This window comes from Nycticebus coucang, chromosome 17 (assembly GCF_027406575.1).
Source record: "Nycticebus coucang isolate mNycCou1 chromosome 17, mNycCou1.pri, whole genome shotgun sequence".
In the NCBI taxonomy this organism is placed as follows: Eukaryota; Metazoa; Chordata; class Mammalia; order Primates; family Lorisidae; genus Nycticebus; species Nycticebus coucang.
Genome location: NC_069796.1, coordinates 13,173,616 through 13,191,846, shown reverse-complemented (window position 1 = coordinate 13,191,846; position 18,231 = coordinate 13,173,616).

Genomic DNA, 18,231 nt, shown 5'->3' with positions numbered 1-18,231 from the left:
AGGCACCCCCTTGCTGTGTGCTCATGTGGCCTTTTCCAGTCTGTGCAGGTGGAGGGAAAGAGAGCACGCTGGCTATTTCTCTTTGTGTGTGTGTCTGTCTCTGTGTGTGTGTGTGTGTGTGTGTGTGTGTGTGTGTGTGTGTGTGTGTGTGGGTGCATGCACACACAGGCAGAGTTTCACTATGTTGCTCCAGTGGGAGGGCAATGGCACCATAGCTCACTGCAACCTCCATCTCCTCACTTCTCCCTCCCAAGTAGCTGGTACTACAAATGCCCATGACAATGCTGGGCTAACTTTTTCCTATTTCTAGTAGAGATGAGTGTCGCTCTTGCTCATGCTGGTCTCAAACTGCTGAGCTCCAGCAGTCCTCCCAGAATGCTAGGATGATCGGTGTGATTCCTCTTTTCCTATTAGGGCACTAATCGCATCCTGACAGCCCCCTCATGATCTCACATCTGACCCTAACTACCTCCCAAAGGCCCTCTCCCTACATACCACCACCTTGGGTGTTAAAGTTAACACATGAATTTAGGGGAGAGACAAATATTCAGTTCATAATAGAGGGAAAGGGAGGAGGAGCTTTCGATTTCCTTGGCTCCCCCACTGTGAGATTGGGGCAGACTGCCTGCCTCTCTCCAGTGACGGACAAGCCTAGACCCTGCCAAGCAGCCCATTGCACACAGTGCTCCCTGCCTGTCTCTCTCAGCTTCTCCCTCCCCCCAGTAGCTCCTCCTACCCTTCCCTGTATCTGCTCTAGAGGTGGTAACAGCATCTTCATTATTACTGATCTTCTAATCTTATATGTGGCCTCAGTCTACTTTGTGCTGTTATGACAGAACACATGAGACTAGGTAATTCATAAAGATAAATGTATTTCCTCACGGTTCTGGAGGACAAGAAGTCCAAGGTGCTTACATGTCATGTTTGGTACTTCCCTGTCCATGTGGCTTCCCCCTACCCTGGCCATAAAATTTAGTTTCTCAAAATCCCCTCCAAGTACTTAATTTGAATTGACCCATTTGTTTTCTGTCAGGACCCTGGCTGACATAATTGATAGAGAAGATGATGAAAGCATTTAATTAAGAATGCAAGTTTCAGAAAAATACACAGATAATGATATAATTAATGTAAGATATATAAAACTAAACTAAATATTTCCATATACACATGTGTATAAATACTAAGAAATAGATAAAGGGGAAACATACTAAGTCCCATTTATGAGAAAATGTTGCAGAGGTGGGCAGAGAAGAGGGGCTGAGGGGAAATTTCCATGTATCTGTGTGGTTAGAATTTTGAATGAGTATGCATCTCTGTATAACCACCTAATTAAAATACCTCAAAAGAATGAAAAACCTGGGGCGGCGCCTGTGGCTCAAGGAGTAGGGCACCAGTCCCATATGCCAGAGGTGGCGGGTTCAAACCCAGCCCTGGCCAAAAAAAAAAAAAAAGAATGAAAAACCTAATGTTCATAGTATATCTTTTAAAGTATAGCCCTAAAACAGTATTTCTTTCAGAACTACAGTATACATCAAGATATTAACAGCAGTTATCACCAGACAGTAATATTATACGCTGCCTCAGTCTGTTTTGTGCTTCTATAATAAAATATCTGAGACTGGGCAATTCATAAAGACCAGAAAATTATTTTCTGACAGTTCTGGAGGATGGGAAGTACAAGAGCAAGGAGCTCGTATTTCACGTCCTTACCTGGCAGAAGACGGAGGAGCAAGCGGGCAGGATGCTGGGCGAAGCCTTGGAGAAGGGCCTTAATCCTGTTCACCAGGGAGAAGCTCTCCTGGCCCCATCACTTTTTAAAGGCCCCATCTCTTCATACCATCACATTGGCCATTAACTTTCAACACCTGAATTTTGGAGGCGACACATTCCAACCATAGCATTCTGCCCCTGGCCCCCCAAACTTCATATCCTCATCACACACAAAACATCTCCACGTGTGCCTTTCCTTTTTGTTCCCTCCTTTCTGTCCTCAAAGTTCCCTGAATTGAAAACTATATTACTTCTGTAAGTATGAAATTAATTACATTGTGAATGAAACAAATTAGGGAGAATTGGATTGAACTCTAAAGCTGTAAAAGAGCTAGGGAAATTTCACCCCAAAATTTGACTCCTAGGTATTCCCAGATGAAGAGGGTCCAGCTGCCTTTCACTGTCAGCCTAATGCAGAGACGGGGGTTAGGTCCAGCAGACTTTATTATCAGGAGGCCACCAATGCTGGAGAACAGTGATAGGAGCCTCTCCAAACTGTTCTGCCCTTCCGTTTCCAAAACCACTGTTTTATACATAAAAGTTCAAAGGAACAGCCATGTTAACCCTTATCTTAAACAACAAAAATGAACCATTATCTTAAACAGCAATAATCAGCATAACCCATGGCCCAAATCAACATTTCTACCCTGTTTCCCTGAAAATAAGACACCCTCCGAAAATAAGACATACTTACAGGAAAGATAAGATGTCCCCTGAATATAAGACCTAGCGCATCTTTGGGAGCACACCTTAAAATAAGACACTGTCTTATTTTCGGGGAAACAGGGTAATTCAAAAGTCAATCTCCTAAATCAATTGCCCCAAACTACTCAAGATATATACTTTTAGGTTAAAGTTGAATTTGCAAAACAAAAAGTATGGAAGCCATGAGGTGAAAGTCACATAGGCCCTGGCCTGACTGACTTCATCTTATCCTCACTCCATACGCTCTCACTGTTACAAAGAATATTTTGAATTAAAGGCACTTAGAGATTAACAGGCCCTTGGAAGAGGCTTTCCCTTTATCTGTACAAACCAAAAGAACAATGCACTTCCCTTCCTCTTCCTATCATCTCAGCACAGGAAAAAAAGGTTAAAAATGCAACAAGACCTAGCCCAAATCATTTAAGACATAAGGCCTATCTCTTGGGTTAACTTAGAAGTAAACCTATTTCCCCATCTATCCATTCTCTCAAGTATCTATTCATCCTCCCTCGCAACCCTTTATTGCCCCTAAACAGAATTACCTATACCCCTCACTTCCTGCCCCCCATAGGGCGTATATAAAAATATCTGGATCCCATTGGAATCTTGCGAATCACTCTGTGATTCTCCCCATGTGCACAGTAAATAAACCTTTCTGTTACTAACTACCTTAATTATGACTTTTAAGGAAAATGCCAAGTTTCCCCTCACCTCTACAGCTTCTTCCAGTTCTGATATTTCACTTAAACACATAATTATCAAAATAGCAGAAATATACAAGGATATTGGAAGTTTGTCTAAGTGATAGTGAGTTTGAGGAGAATAAATAACACATATAAATAGTCCCAATAGGAAAATACATAGATTCGGGCCATCTGAAGATGTTGAGAGACACTTGGCTGTGTGTGTGGGCACCAGACAGACAAAGAGCACAGCCCTCTCCCTGCTGGGAAGGACTCAAATTCTGGAGTCTAATGGGCGTCACAAGGAAAAGGCATATGAACCAACTCATCTAGTCAGGAGGAAAGAAGTGAAAGAGTCCAGGCCTCAGTCTGGCTTGTGCACGGATCAAAGGCAAATTGGACTGTCGTCTTAAGCCAGAATCATGTGCCATAGCAAATGGGTGGTGACAAGAACTGGCAGTGGACTTTCTATCTGCTGATGGAGAGCCTCTAAGACTGTAATTAAAAATACTTAGGGAAAAAGCAATTGGGAAACCACTACTGTGTTCTCGTGACACAGACAGACCACATCACACAAAAGAGCCAATTCTGGGCCCCCCTCTGCAAAAAGATAGTCAGAAGAGGGGCCCCCAGCAGTCCACTGAAACCTGATGTAGCTCTTTGGCTGTAAGAATGGAGGAAACTGGCAGGTCAATGAAATACTGTAGAAAATGGGCCAGTAGCAATCAAACCAAAGAGCACTGACTCACTTGCATGAAGATAATAAAAGTAGTAGTATTATAATATGTAAGAATACAGGTTTCCCTAAAACTATAAAATAAGAGTTTAATTTCATTCATACCTGCTCTGGTTTAAATTCCTGGTTGGCTATTTGCTGACTGTGTGACCTTGGGCAAGTTCCTTAACCTCTGCTTCAGATTACATATATAGTGTCTAGTCCATGGCGGATTCTCAATTAGTAATAGCATCCTTCCTCCACCTCCCATTTTTCCCTTTCCTTCTTATATTTATAGTTTATGCAAATGCAAGATATATTTTTAGTGCTGTGTCCAACCCACTAAAATAAATTGTGCTATAGGAAGTAACTTATTTACAACACAGATGCATGTATCTGAATGCTAAGGGAAAAGAGGGATTTCCTTCCCATGATTAAAAATAACTTGAGTCTTTTCTATATTAGCAAATAACCTGCTAATAGGAAAAATTAGAGGTTTACTTAAATATGCTATAATTTTTTTTTAATGCATGCCTATCTTAAGATTCTATAAAAGACCCTCAAGCACTTTTTGAAGAAAAAAGAAGCAATAGTGTTCATGAGAGAAAAGTCAGAATGGGAACTTATTCAGAACTACAATACAATAATTTCAATTCCATACAGTGAATGTCTGAGATGGGGTCCCCAGAGGCAAATGCTGAGATGCTGATTCATGTGAAACTGGATTTATTAGGCAGTATTCCAAGGAGAAAGCAGAGGGACATGTGGAAAGGAGACGTGATAGAGAGAGAAGCCACACAAGGGTGAGATTTCAAACCAAGTCTTGGAGAACATGGCTCTAGTTCAATGCCACAGAGGCCCTCTGGAGACAGCATAGACTGCTGTCCTAGGAGGGGAAAGGTAGTTTGAATATTCATTACCTTGCATGTGTAGTTCAGTGGGTAAGGGCTATCTCTGGGGAGTCCCATCCCCAGGCACTCCCTGGTCTCTCTGCACAAAGGCAAAGCCATTTCCGGAATGCTGAGGGTGGCCCTTGCTGAGAGAAGGCACCAAGGTGACCATGTGCCGGTAAATGGAACTGACTCTGAGTCTGGGCAGGGACAGACGGTACCTATGCCGGTGTCTGTCCTTACTGATCTTTACCCTTATGCTCATCCTGGAAGTCCATCCCCAGCACCTCTCCTGCCAATTCATTTTAAAAGAAACAGAAGTACCATATACACCAGCACTTCTCAGTAACATAGATAAACACAAATTAATCAACATATTCATATAAATAAATTCAGTTGTAAAATGAAAGCTAATCCTAACTCCGGGTGTTAGAAGACATTCTTCTCTGTTACAGTCACATTTGCAAATTGCTTTGCAACTGTTCTAACTATATTCAAGAATATCAATCCCTTGAGAAGCTTCATTAAGCTATTGTGATATCAGGCCTCTCGCAAATATGTATGGAACATACGATGCAGCATAGCACTGAAGTAGGAGGAGCGCCACAGAAGGCGATGACCAGGAGTGTGAAGTCATCCACACACATCCTGTCCACCACTGGACTCCTGTCTCTATCAGCCAACTTGAAAGGTGTGGTCTGCAGCAGCAAAGAACCATAGTAGCCTTTAGTCTAAATCATCTATTGCCAATCGCAGTGCAGAATCAATGGATTCTTGGGAGAACAGAGGGCTTAGTAAGTTCAGACCACATACCTGCATGTTTAATTCTCTAAGGAATTTGCAACTTTGGTGTCTTTTGACTCTAATAGCACAGAAAGTGAAGAGAGCCTTCCCATCCATTAGTGAATTCTCTGCAATCCACGGTATCATCCTCTTCCATTTTAGTTACGTGCTCTAACGGTAATACACCCAGGATTAGCTATTTAAATTACGCAATCTACTTCATTATAGTTCAGGGAACTCTCAGAGACAAGCTACCGTTGGGCAAATCTGTCCTTCCTTGATGGTTCCATCTACCTTCACTTCAGTGCAATTCTCTTTGTCCCTCTGATCCAGAGGACACTGTCTTTTTCATAGGGATCTCCTACTAGGTTTTAAATATATTTTGCCCCAAGAATATTCACTACTCTTCTTCATCATTTCCTGTCTGTCTTCACGGGGCCTCTCAAGTCCCACACCCTTCTCACAACTCAGTATCCTATCCCTAATTTGGAGTCGCCTACCCAGCTATCATCCTTTGTCCTTTCTCAAATAATAACATTAGAATGTGATAACTACTCACCACTCAATTAAAATGTCGATACTTCAGACCTACTCAAAATGGAGATTCTTAATCCACCAAAGATCAGCATAAAGAATATCTTTAGATTATGGGAAAGGGATAGGGTGAGAATTAAATGTTCCAGCAGGTTAGAGAATAAAAAGAAGAGAAGAGAGTGAAAAGCGAAAATAGGCCATGGGGAAAATATGCAAAGGAAAAGGATTTCAGAGAACATAAAACAAATGGGCAACTTAGAACATAGTAAAATATTACTAGAGTCTAGTGATAGTAAAGAGCACTCACTCGGGGAGATGACGAGGTAGAGGTCAGGCGAAGCCTCCAGAGGGCAGAGCAAGGACTTGGAATGGAGACAGACTTCAGCTCCACCCTGGCCTTTCACTGTACCATCCCTCACTTGAACTTGAATGAGTGCCTTGTTCCATCTTTCTATTTCCCATCCATAAAATATGCTTAAGAATTCCTGGAACTTGATACTTTTGTCACTCTGAGGAAAATGTAATTTTGAAGCCATATAATCATAATTGCCTACAAGCAAACAACCCATACCCAGATGCTTTTAAAATAAGTGTTTATACTAAGCCAGATATCTACTGAGTTTTGGTTGAAAAGATTTCCCTTCCAATACTGTCATTTAATCGGATTACATTATATTAACTAAATATTGCATATTATTTTAATACAATAACAAAATTAATTTTTTAATGAGGTCAACATGACACTGAAAAGACAAAATAGGAGCCCAATGTAGATTTTATTCCCCAGGATTTATCAGGTAACTAATTCAAGACCATTCAACAAATACCTGTCAATGCTAACTATCTTCCAAGGTTTTGTGAGAGTTACAAGGATGAGAAACAGCCTCTGTACCACAGATGGCATGGTAGTATCTGCACACACACATTCCACAAACGTGTATCACCAGCACTTTGGGGAAGATTGCTGGAAAGATTCTTCTCAGCTCCAAGGCCCCTGCCAAATATTCAGCCTTCCACGGCACCTTCCGGAACCGCCACATCAGTACCCGCCACCTTATGGGACTCAGATGTCCCAGTTCTACAAAGCACATCGGACCTAAATCACGGCAAGGACTGGATCCCACTGTTACCAACACAGGTCTAGGACTAAGTCTGAATCACGGCAAGGACTGGATCCCACTGTTACCAACACAGGTCTAGGACTAAGTCTGAATCACGGCAAGGACTGGATCCCACTGTTACCAACACAGGTCTAGGACTAAGTCTGAAATGGTCACAAATACTAAGCAGCACCTTCCTCTACTATTGGAGAATTGATTAAATGGATTGGTGTTTTTATCAAAGTGATGCAAGCACACAGTTGAAGAGTCAGATATACTAAAAGGCTCATAATGAGAATAAAAATCATTTCTCTCATTCTCTGAAAATATCCACTGAACTCTCCAGGGTCAGGCACTTTTAACTGCTTGAAGTGTTTCCTCTGGTTTTTGCCTTCGTCTCTCTTAATATATTTATTCCACAATTTGCTGATTTAAAATGTTTAGATACTACCTGTTTACTTCCAAATATGAGAAGTGATGATTTAGCTCTCTCGTTTTTCCACAAACCTCTCAATATGGTAATATGACAATTCATGGTTAAATCTAAAGCATATAGTCACCTTATCAGAATTATATAGATCTGCAATCCCACTACTCGGCCTATATACAAAGGAAAGGAAATCGGTGTGTTGAAGAGACTTCTGCACGCCCACGTTTACTGCAGCACTATTCACAGTAACCAAGATGTGAGATGTATGGGTAAAGGAAATGTTGTATGCATACTCAGGGGAATACTATTCAGCCATGAAAAGAAAGAAATATTACTACTTGCAATAACACGAATGAACCTAGAGGACATAGTGTTAAGTGAAATAAAGCAGACAAGTACTCCACAGTCTCACTCATGTGTAGATTCTAAAAAAAGTTGATTCATGGGATTAGAGACTACATGGTGCTCACCAGAGGCTGGGACAATTGCAGGGGGAATGGAGTTGGGGAGATGTGGTCAAAGGATATAAAATGACAGTTAGGAGGAGTAACTTGAAGCTGTCTAGGGCACAGCCTGGTGACTGTAGTTAATAGTGATATAGTGTATTCTTGAAAACTGCTAGCGGAATAGATGTTAAGTGTTCTCACCACAAAAATGACTATGTAAGGTGATGCATATGTTAAGTAACTAGATTTAAACATTCCACTATATATATGTATATATAATAAAATGTATTATTTTTAAAAATCAACATAAAATTGTAAATACATGCAATTTTATGTCGATTTTTAAAAATAATACATTTTTTGGCTGGGTACAGTGGCTCACGCCTATAATCCTAGCATTCTGGGTGGCCAAGACAGGCAGATTGCTTGAGCTCAGGAGTTCAAAATCATCCTGAGTGAGAGCAAGACCCCCTCTCTTAAAAAAAAAAAAATAGCCAGTTGTGGTGGGCACCTGTAGTCCCAGCTACTCAGGAGGCTGAGGCAAGAGGATCCCTTGAACCCAAGAGTTTGACATTGCTGTGAGCTATGATGCCACAGCACTCAACCCCAGGGCAACTGAGTGAGACTCTGTCTCAAAAATAAATAAATAAATAAATAAAAATAAAAATAATACATTTTTTTAAAAGTTATATAAAAATATTTTACTGCATATTTAATATATTTAGGTATTATTATTCCATTTCCTTTGTTATATAAATTTTATATAATTATTTTATAATTATAATTATATTATGGCATACTTATATAATATAAAAATTCATATTTAATATTGTGCTAATTCATAATCATATTAAAATTATAAAATCTAATGATTTATAACTATAATATAAACATTCAAATTATATTATTACTTAATTTTATAAAATCTTTATATTAAATATTATAATTACATTTTTATATTAAGCTACACATTATAATATATTAAAATTACATATTGTAATTTATAATATTATATGGCTATTAAATTATATCATAATACGGTTTAATTTAATTTATATATAAATTCTGCCAGCGCTAAGAATTGCTTATATCTTTGTTTACATTTTCTTTCTGTTTGTCTATTCAACTAGCATTTATTGAACTTTCCCACATCCCAGGCACTATTCTAAACACTGGAGATAAAGTTGTGACCAAACAGGCAAAGATCCCTGGTCCCTTTGTTCTGACATTCCAAAAGGATATAATAAACAAAATAAATAATTAAATGTAGAGGGTAGTACATGATATAAAAAATCTATTTCCTTAATTTTCTGTGTACTATGCTTAATCTTTTGCCACACACTCCATCATATCTGTTAATGCCCACCAGTATTATTTTATAAATGTCCAGATATATCGGATAATCGGTTTTAAAAGAGATCTGTCCACCAGCAGAGTTGCACATTCATTGAGACATTCCCAAATATCAGTACATGGGCCTTTTAATCCAAACAAGGAATTTCTTGTCTCTCCTGAGCTGTAGATGTCCTGCGAACCAGTTTGTCCTGAGAGCAGAAATTAGAAACTATGTTCTCCTGTATAATTTCTTTCTTTCTTTTTTTTTTTTTTTTTTTGCAGTTTTTGGCAGGTTTGAACCTGTACCTCCGGTATATGGAGCCGGCACCCTACTCCTTTGAGCCACAGGTACCACCCTGTAGTTTTTTCTTGAAACCTATTGTATTCAACCATGAGCTTCCCCTGCCCTCCACTGTGAGATGCCCCGTAAGCTGCAGTGCTACCTCAGAGGCAAACTTCTGTGCGGGTGGGTGTCATCCTCCAGAATGTGGTGTGCACTCTGCCCTCCCCTAAGAACACGCAGGTCTGGACACCAAGGCGCAGGAACAGAAATGGCCCCACTCGCCAGCACCCCCAAAGCCCCCCGGAGACTTTTGTGCTTCCAGCTCCCACAACTCTGGGTTCCGCAGGGTCAAAAGTCCTGGTCCTCAAAGGAGGCACCCTCTCGCCAGGGAACACCATGATGTTTCCATTGAACTACAAGCTATGATCTGGGCTCTCTGAGCTTTATTTCTGTCCAGGGAACAATAGTCAAGAAGAGGGGTTGCCGGCATGGCAGGGGCCCTGTACTCAGACAGAGGTGGAGAAGGGAGGAAATCTGTCTCAGGTGACCCCCGGGACGTCTCTGGTGCTCCTTTCGACTGTCAGCAGACAACAGCCCCAACCTGAGAAGGACAGACTTATCAGGGGCGCAGACCCCACAGGAATGAAGAGCTCGGGTCACACGGCCAGGTGTGCCACCAAGGACAACAGAACTCCAGCTGAAAGCAAGGGGGCTGAGAATGGAGGGCGAGGGCAGAAAAGGAAGCATGCCAGAGGCAGCCCAACGGCAGCTGCAGAGTGGAGAGCTGCTGGTCCTCTCACCAACTTCCCCTCTCCATTTGTGAAGTGAGGCCGCTGGGACCCTTAGGGGACACTCTTTGAACCTACGGATCCACGTAGCACAAGGTGAACTGTGGCAGCCGTGGCTGCCCGCGGCTCAACTCTCCCTCTAAGAAATGACATGGCCTCTGCTACAAGGAACACTTTGAGGTAACAGACATCAGCTAGCCACGCCTTCAAGGCTGCCCTCAGTTCAGGCCAAGGCCATCCTTTTCCCAGCACCCCCCAGCCAGCGACTAAGCTTCTCTGCCCAGGGTGGGGCTCTAAAGTGCGTCCATTGCTCTGGGGTTCCCATGGATTCTGGAATCTGCATTATGGTCTGGGTTGTGCCCCACCCCAATCCTGCTTCCTCCTCCCCTTTCTTCACAGATGTCAGATTGCATTCTAGTCTAAAAACTTCCCTGCCTGATTCTTCTTTCATATTCCAAAGGCATGAGCCCCTCCCAACAGCCTCTTGCACTCCTGCCCATCTCAGCATTTGTTTCCTGGAAGACTCAGCTGACACCTTCAGTCCAGCAGCTCCTGTATGATGTGGGATAAACTGATAGGTGGATCCCATAGTCCCAAGTCTCCCATCATACCTTTTTGTAAATTGTGTCCTGTGGTCCCACAAGATGTTATGCAGGATCCACGTTGTTGGGTCAAACATTCTGTCAGCCTTTGGATGGTGGTTGTGACTCAACCCCTGCAGGTGGAAAGGACAAATCCCAAACCAGAATATGTGTCCATTCCAGTCAAAATGAATTGTCGCCCTTTCCACAGTAGAAGGGGGTCGATGCTGTCAATTGTCACCAAGTGCCTAGTTGCTCCCCTTGAAGAATATTGCCATCTCAAGGACTCAGCACCAAACTCTTGTTGATGCAGCAGCAACAGCCGCAGCTAAATCTGCCTGCATGTGACAGACCCCACGCCAATGAGTCCATACACAGCCCAAATCTCCCAACATAGTTACTCATTCATAAGTTCACTGCACAGCCCTGGGGTGGCCAAGTTACTCTGTCCCCATGGTTGTTTAATGGCTGTTCCCTAGTAGATGCTTTCTGTTGCATATCATCTAGCCTTTGATACAAAGTTATTCACACTCTATGCATCCTTCCACATGTCCACCCACATGCCTCTAGCAGAAACTCCCTATCATATGCCTTTCAATCTAGCATAATCCAGGCCCTGACCAATCTGCTAAGCCATTTGCCTCTGCCAAGTTTATCCTTACCTTCACCTGTTTCTCTTTCTACACAGTGGGCGACCATTCGCACTACCCAAAGCTCTGCCCCTACCTAGTATTTCTCCTTGCCATTATCTTTCTTTTTTTCTTTTTCCTTTTCTTTTGAGACAGAGTCTCAAGCTGTCACCCTAGATAGAGTGCCATGGCATCATAATAGCTCACAGCAACCTCCAACTCTTGGGCTCAAGTGATCCTCTTGCTTCAGTTTTTTTATATTTAGTAGAGCCTCACTCTTACTCAGGCTGGTCTCAAACTCATGAGCTCAAGCTATCAACCCACCTAGGCCTCCCAGAGTGCTAGGATTACAGGTGTGAGCCACAGTGCCCGGCCAAGTTCTGTTGCTCTTACAATTGGGCCCTGTGATAGTCTTTAACTCTGTCATCCCTCAAAAATAGCACATAAGGGTCCCTTTAAATGCTGCAAGGAAGCCCTTTGACTCTCACACTTTAATAGTAACTGCTAATGGATTGCCATGAACAGGAAGGCCATTTAGCAACAGGCACCTAATCATGTCTTCATAATACTATGGCTCTTGAACGTCTCAAATGCCAGAGATAATGAGCAAGCCAGCGCATCATCCACCTGCATCCCACCTACTCTATCACAAGTAAAAGGCTTAACAACTGCACAGTTGCTACAATCCAGGGATTTCAGTGGCCACAAGCAGTGATGGAGACTCACTGCTCACTGCCCGGGAAGGGATCCAACTGAGACACCCCTCAGAGTCTGCTTCCCAAAACTTCTCTTCAAGTCCGAACCATTATAGTTCAAGTTCTCTAGAAGCAGAGTCTGAACCAAGGATTTGCATTCATGATTAAAATAAATATTCAAATTTAAAAATTGGTAGAAATTCAAAATAAAGCATGCCAACTAATAACTTTATGTAAGACTAGGCCTCAAACATACCACCATTAATTATATTGGAAAATTAATTGTATTCTATAAATTGTAAGGATAAAATATGCAAAGAAATATCTTAAAGACATTTTAAAAATCTGGGCAGGACATCAAAACAGCATCCACCAAATTCCCTATCCACTAAATGTTTCAAACATGAGCTTCCTTTCCCAGATTGATACTTATTGAGTTTTAAATATCTATTTCAAAATGAAGATATTGACATAGGAGTTTTGCCCACCAGAAACAACAAAAAAAATCATGCCCAGCAGTAGAAGAAGAAATGTATCATTTTCACAGTATGAACTTAGATGAATCCAAATGGTGCTACAAATTCAAAGAAGTTTAGCTATCAGGGATTTTCAACAAGGAATCATGTCTAAGAAACTAGGAATTAACAGTCAAGGAGAAAATGTGGGAATCCAGTTATAAGTCTCATCCCCACCAGTCAACCGATTATGTAACAGAATGAAAGTGCTTAACATAAATATGTAAATTTAAAGATAGGTAAGGACTCAAAATAAAATAAGCCTACTATTAATTTACATAAGGCTAAGCCACAAACATCTCATAATTAATCATATCAGAAAATTAATGTACTCTGTAAATTCTAAAGAGAAAATGTGCAAAGATGTATTTTAAAGACGTTTTTAGCTCAAATTTCTCTGTTTGAATTCATAAAGCTCCCTTCTGGTTTCCAATCTGTCATGTGAAGAAGCATCTAATTGACTGCAATTTCAGAATTGGTAGAAAACAGAAACAGTCCAAAGGCCAATAATAGCGTTGAAATGCCGTTCTTCTTTACCAAAAACTAGGTTTGCGTCCAAAGATGCAGGCTTTAGAAAATGCATTATTTATTTAGCTCTGAGAATAGAGAAGCCAGGCTCTGTTCAGGAGTTTTCTTGCTTTCTGTTATCAAAATGACATTCTTATTTTATAACCACTCTTCTACAGAATAGCCTTGCTATTTCCATTTAAAATGTTTAGACCTTTTTCTTAGAGGGCAAAAGAGGAGTCACATGGTGGAGCATTCTGGGCTGTTCAATATGGAAATTGTCCAAATAAGATACAAATTCACACAGCTATTTTTAAAAAATGACCTTGAGAAAACACTGATATGTCTGTATATCAGCCATGAAGATCAGAAATTTCCAGCATTTATAGGGAGAAAAGAATAAAGTTTGAATAACTCCAGTGTATTCCCAGGGTACCAACTATTATAAACATTTTGTCTGGTCATATATTAAAAAAGAAACATAGCAACTGAAGTAAAAAAAAAACAAAAAAAATGGAGTGGGAAAGTTTAAAACCTCATAGTGCTAACAAGGAACGCCCAGTCTTCATTGTTGACAAATGCGTTTCCAGAAAAGAAAACAAAAAAAGAAACCTAAAAATAATTGAATTTCTATACTCTTTATATAACATACATATATATATAATCTTTAAACCAAAGACTGTAGCATAGAAACTATAGAATGTCTTTGATATCAGTGTACATGAGTAGAGTTCATTCAAAAATCAAAAGGCAAAGCTTTTAAGAAGCCCAAGTCTGGGTGGCTCCTGTGGCTCAGTGAGTAGGGCACCAGGCCCATACACCGAGGGTGGCGGGTTCAAACCTGGCCCTGGCTAAATTGTGGCAAAAAAGTAGCCTGGCATTGCAGCAGGCACCTGTAGTCCCAGCTACTCGGGAGGGTGAGGCAAGAGAATCACCTAAGCCCAAGAGCTGGAGGTTGCTATAAGCTGTCACACCATGGCACTCTACAGAAGGTAACATAGTGAGACTCTGTTGCAAAAAAAAAAGAAAGCTACATGCTTCAAATTAAGAATTCTAAACCAATGTAGGTGATTCTATTGGTATCTCTCACTGTTTCACTGAGACCTGTTTGATAAGAAAGGAGCATCCATGTCAAGATCTAGGAAAAGAACATGATTACTACACAGGTACCAATCCTGGGATGAGTTCAGCATGTGGAAGGCCAAAGAAATGCAATGTAGTCGAGTGACGAGAGCAAGTAAGAGAGCAGAAGACGATCAGGTGCCAGAGCTGGGAAAGAATAAGACCACTTGAGGTGAGGAGCCTGGATCGTTTCTATGTATAGTGAAAGTGTTACAGTGGTTTTAAGCACGGGTGACACTACTTAGGTTTTAGAAAGATCACTCTGGAAAACTAGTAAAAGTAAAAAAGTGGAGTCTGGGACTGTAATGCAGACAAAATAACTGGGTCCTTAATAGGGCTTGGAGGCAGGCCAGCAATCCAGAATGGCTCCTAAACACCAGCTGGTAGGGATGGCAGTGCCATTTACTAAGGGGTAAGGCAATTTTGAGGAGAGGAATTAATGATTCTATTTTGGGCATGATGTATCAAAGATGCCTATTAGATAGCCCTGTTGTAATGCCCAATAATCAGTTCCATATCTGAGTTAAAGGGCCCAGGCAAGAGATTTGCACTGGAAATAAAAATCTAAGGATTCACCTGCATATAGATGTTACCTAAAAGTTAGGTCAGATTGTTGTCTAACCACAAGGGGGTGCGTGGCACAAAAAGTCCAATTACTGAAACAGTAAGAATTGCCAAGAAGGAAGGGAATTTTTTGTGTGACAGATATTGGGAGAACAGGAGAAGCTGCCTCGAATCCCTCTCTCTGACTAAAGAAGGGCCTTGTGCCTTGTGGCAGGTCATGGTGTATCTTACTGGGGCCACACGCACCGGGAGCAAGTTGTGGGGGACCGTAAATCTTGGTGGCAGGAAGTCTACCCTGTACTGGGGGGGCCTAATGCAGCCACACCCAAACCCTTTCCCCTCGCCCCCCGACTTCTCTCCTCCTAAGACAAAGACACAAAGGATCTAGCTAGCCCCACCCCCCAGAAGTTTGTACCAAGCTGCAGGATCTGCCCATCCCCTCCGGCCCCATATAAAATAGATCTCCAAATGCCTCCCCAGCACAGACACCATCTTTGCACTGTCCAGGTGAGTCACCCTCCCCTTTCAATAAACCTGCCCAAACATCTCCACTGTAGCCTCTACTCTGGGGGCCACCATTTACACCTTTCACCCTGGAGCCTTCAGAATCTCAACTCTTTTGTCTCACAGAAAAATCCACCATTTCAGGCCAGGTGTGGTGGCTCACACCTATAACCCCAGCATTTTGGGAGGCCTATGAAGGAAGATGACTCATGGCCAGGAGTTCGAGTCCATCACTTCTGAAAACAACTCAAATGATCAAGTAGTTTCTTAAGGGAGAGGATTATTAAAAATATATAGGGACTCGTGGAGCCAGTTACAAGATCAGATAGGACAAGAATATCAATAAATAGAAAAGCAGGAGCGAAGACACAGCCCTGCAGGCTGCCTGCTTTTAGAGGTCTAGCAGAGGAGCCATTAGAAAGACTGAGAAGTAGGGGCCCAAAAGGTGGGGAAAACAGGCTTACAGCCTCACTGGAGCCTCAAGAAGAAAGCATTTCATCAACTACATCAAGTGCAAGGTCACCTGGGACAAGCAGAGAGAATCTGCAATCAGCTCTGACGTGATATAAATCATGGGTGACCTTCACAAGTGTGATAAGAGCTGATTCAGGACAGGGCTTTGGATAAAAGCCCCTTTCCAAAGAGTTAAGCAGAGAAAGAGTTAGAATAAGACGGCAAGTGCAGGCATTGTTTCTAGTAGTTTTGCTGTGAAGCAGGGGTGAAAATCGGGCCGGGCCCAGAGGAAGGGGTGAGTCCGAGGGGTGCTCGTCAATGCATGATAATAAGGTCTATCAGACGCTTTTGCAAGCACTTCTGACCAATGTGCTTATTACCCTGATTCAGCATTTACACGGTGCCAGGCCCCCGCCCACATACTTTCTTGGACTGCTGTTTAATTATCAAAAATATCACTGTTTCAGCAAGGAAGTTACTGAGGCACAGAGAAGTCAATAAATGTGCCCAAAGTCACACTGTCAATAAGGGACAGAAGTATTATTTGAAACTGGCAATTTGACCTTCCTTCCCCTGTACTAGAAAGTGCAAGGAAAATAGCAGATAATTGTAGAAAAGGTGAGAGAAACTAGGCTCCAGGACACAGCAGAGGGATTGATCTTATGTACGAAAACGGATGAAAACAATGTCTAGGGCAGAGCCTGTGGCTCAAAGGAGTAGGACGCTGGCCTCATATACGGGAGGTGGCGGGTTCAAACCTGACCCCTGCCAAAAACTGCAAAAAAAAAAAAAAAAAACAATGTCTAGATACAGACACGGGTAGTTAGGATGTGTTGTGGGAATTACTGTTTCTCTTCTAATCCTATCTACTACTTATATACTTAAAATAAATAAATTTTTAAAATTATTAACACTTTCCTGCCCTGAAAGGACTTACAGTCCCATAGGGGAAACAGGTAACCAAGCCAATGGCTTGTGTAAAGTGTTTAGAATGGAGCCCGGAACAGGGAAGCTTCGTGAGGTGAGCTTCCATTGGGCTCGGTGGTACTGGTGGTACCTAGGGTCTACACGCGGAACACAGAGGGCCTCAGAGCAGTCAATGCCATTGTAGAAGAACCAGGCCTGGCACTCAGAGGCTCCCGTTGTTACCAGAATTGTTGAGCCAGTTTCTTGTCTCACTGCTGATGAATGAATTTGCAGACAGAGAGGCAGCAAGTGAAACAAAGTTTACGAAGAGCAAGCTTAAATAGCCCGGCGTGGTGACCAGGGCTTAGATCCCAGCTACTCAGGAGGCTGAGGCAAGAGGATCTCTTGAGGCCAAGAGTTTAAGGTTGCTGTGAGCTGTGATGACCCCACGGCACTCTACCCAGGGTGATAGAGTGAGATTCTGTCTCAAAAAAAAAAAAAAAAAGAAAAAGAAAAAGATTCAGGGCAAGTAGGGAAATGCCCTTTATTGAAAGGGAAAAGAGAGGGAAGTGAGCGAAGCCTCTGACACAGCAGAGGGGGACCCGACGGGGTGGCCTGTGAAAACTAAACGCCAAGGGGGTTACATACGTTGTCTAACCTTATCTATCTTCTTTGTGTGGAAGGAAATGGAACCTACATCCCTTTGTTCTTTTGTGTTTTGATTTCTCTTCCTTTTTGTCTTAACTTCTGGTGCTAGGTGCATATATTTAAAGTTAAAACTTAATCTACTGTATGTCACGAGACTTCTACAAAGGCCTGATGACAAGCCTCCCTGGTCACTATGACTCTCCACAGATTGCGGTTCAAAGCCCCCACACCCCAGCCTGCTGCTATTGGGCTGCTAAGGGCAGCAGGCTCCTTCAACCCCAGCTGCCTCAACTTCCCTATGCTACACTTTTTGTCTCACCAAAAGACAAAAAGACTCTTGAGTTAACACTTGGGATGTCCTTTATGGAGTAGGTGAGCTGAGTCAGCTGGGTGGAGTAGAGGGCAGCAGAGCGCACCACAGCGAGAGGGAAAGCATGAGCAACGGGGCGCAGGAGAATCAAGGCAGCTGTAATAGTGAAATATCTGCAAACCATTCTAGAAAGCATAAATGTAAATTTCTTTTTTTTTTAATTAAGTTAAATACACATAGATCATGAATACATTTATGCATATGTGAGGGGTACAATGTGATTTTTTTTAATACAATCTGACGTGGTTAGATCAAACCAATCAACATAGCTTTCA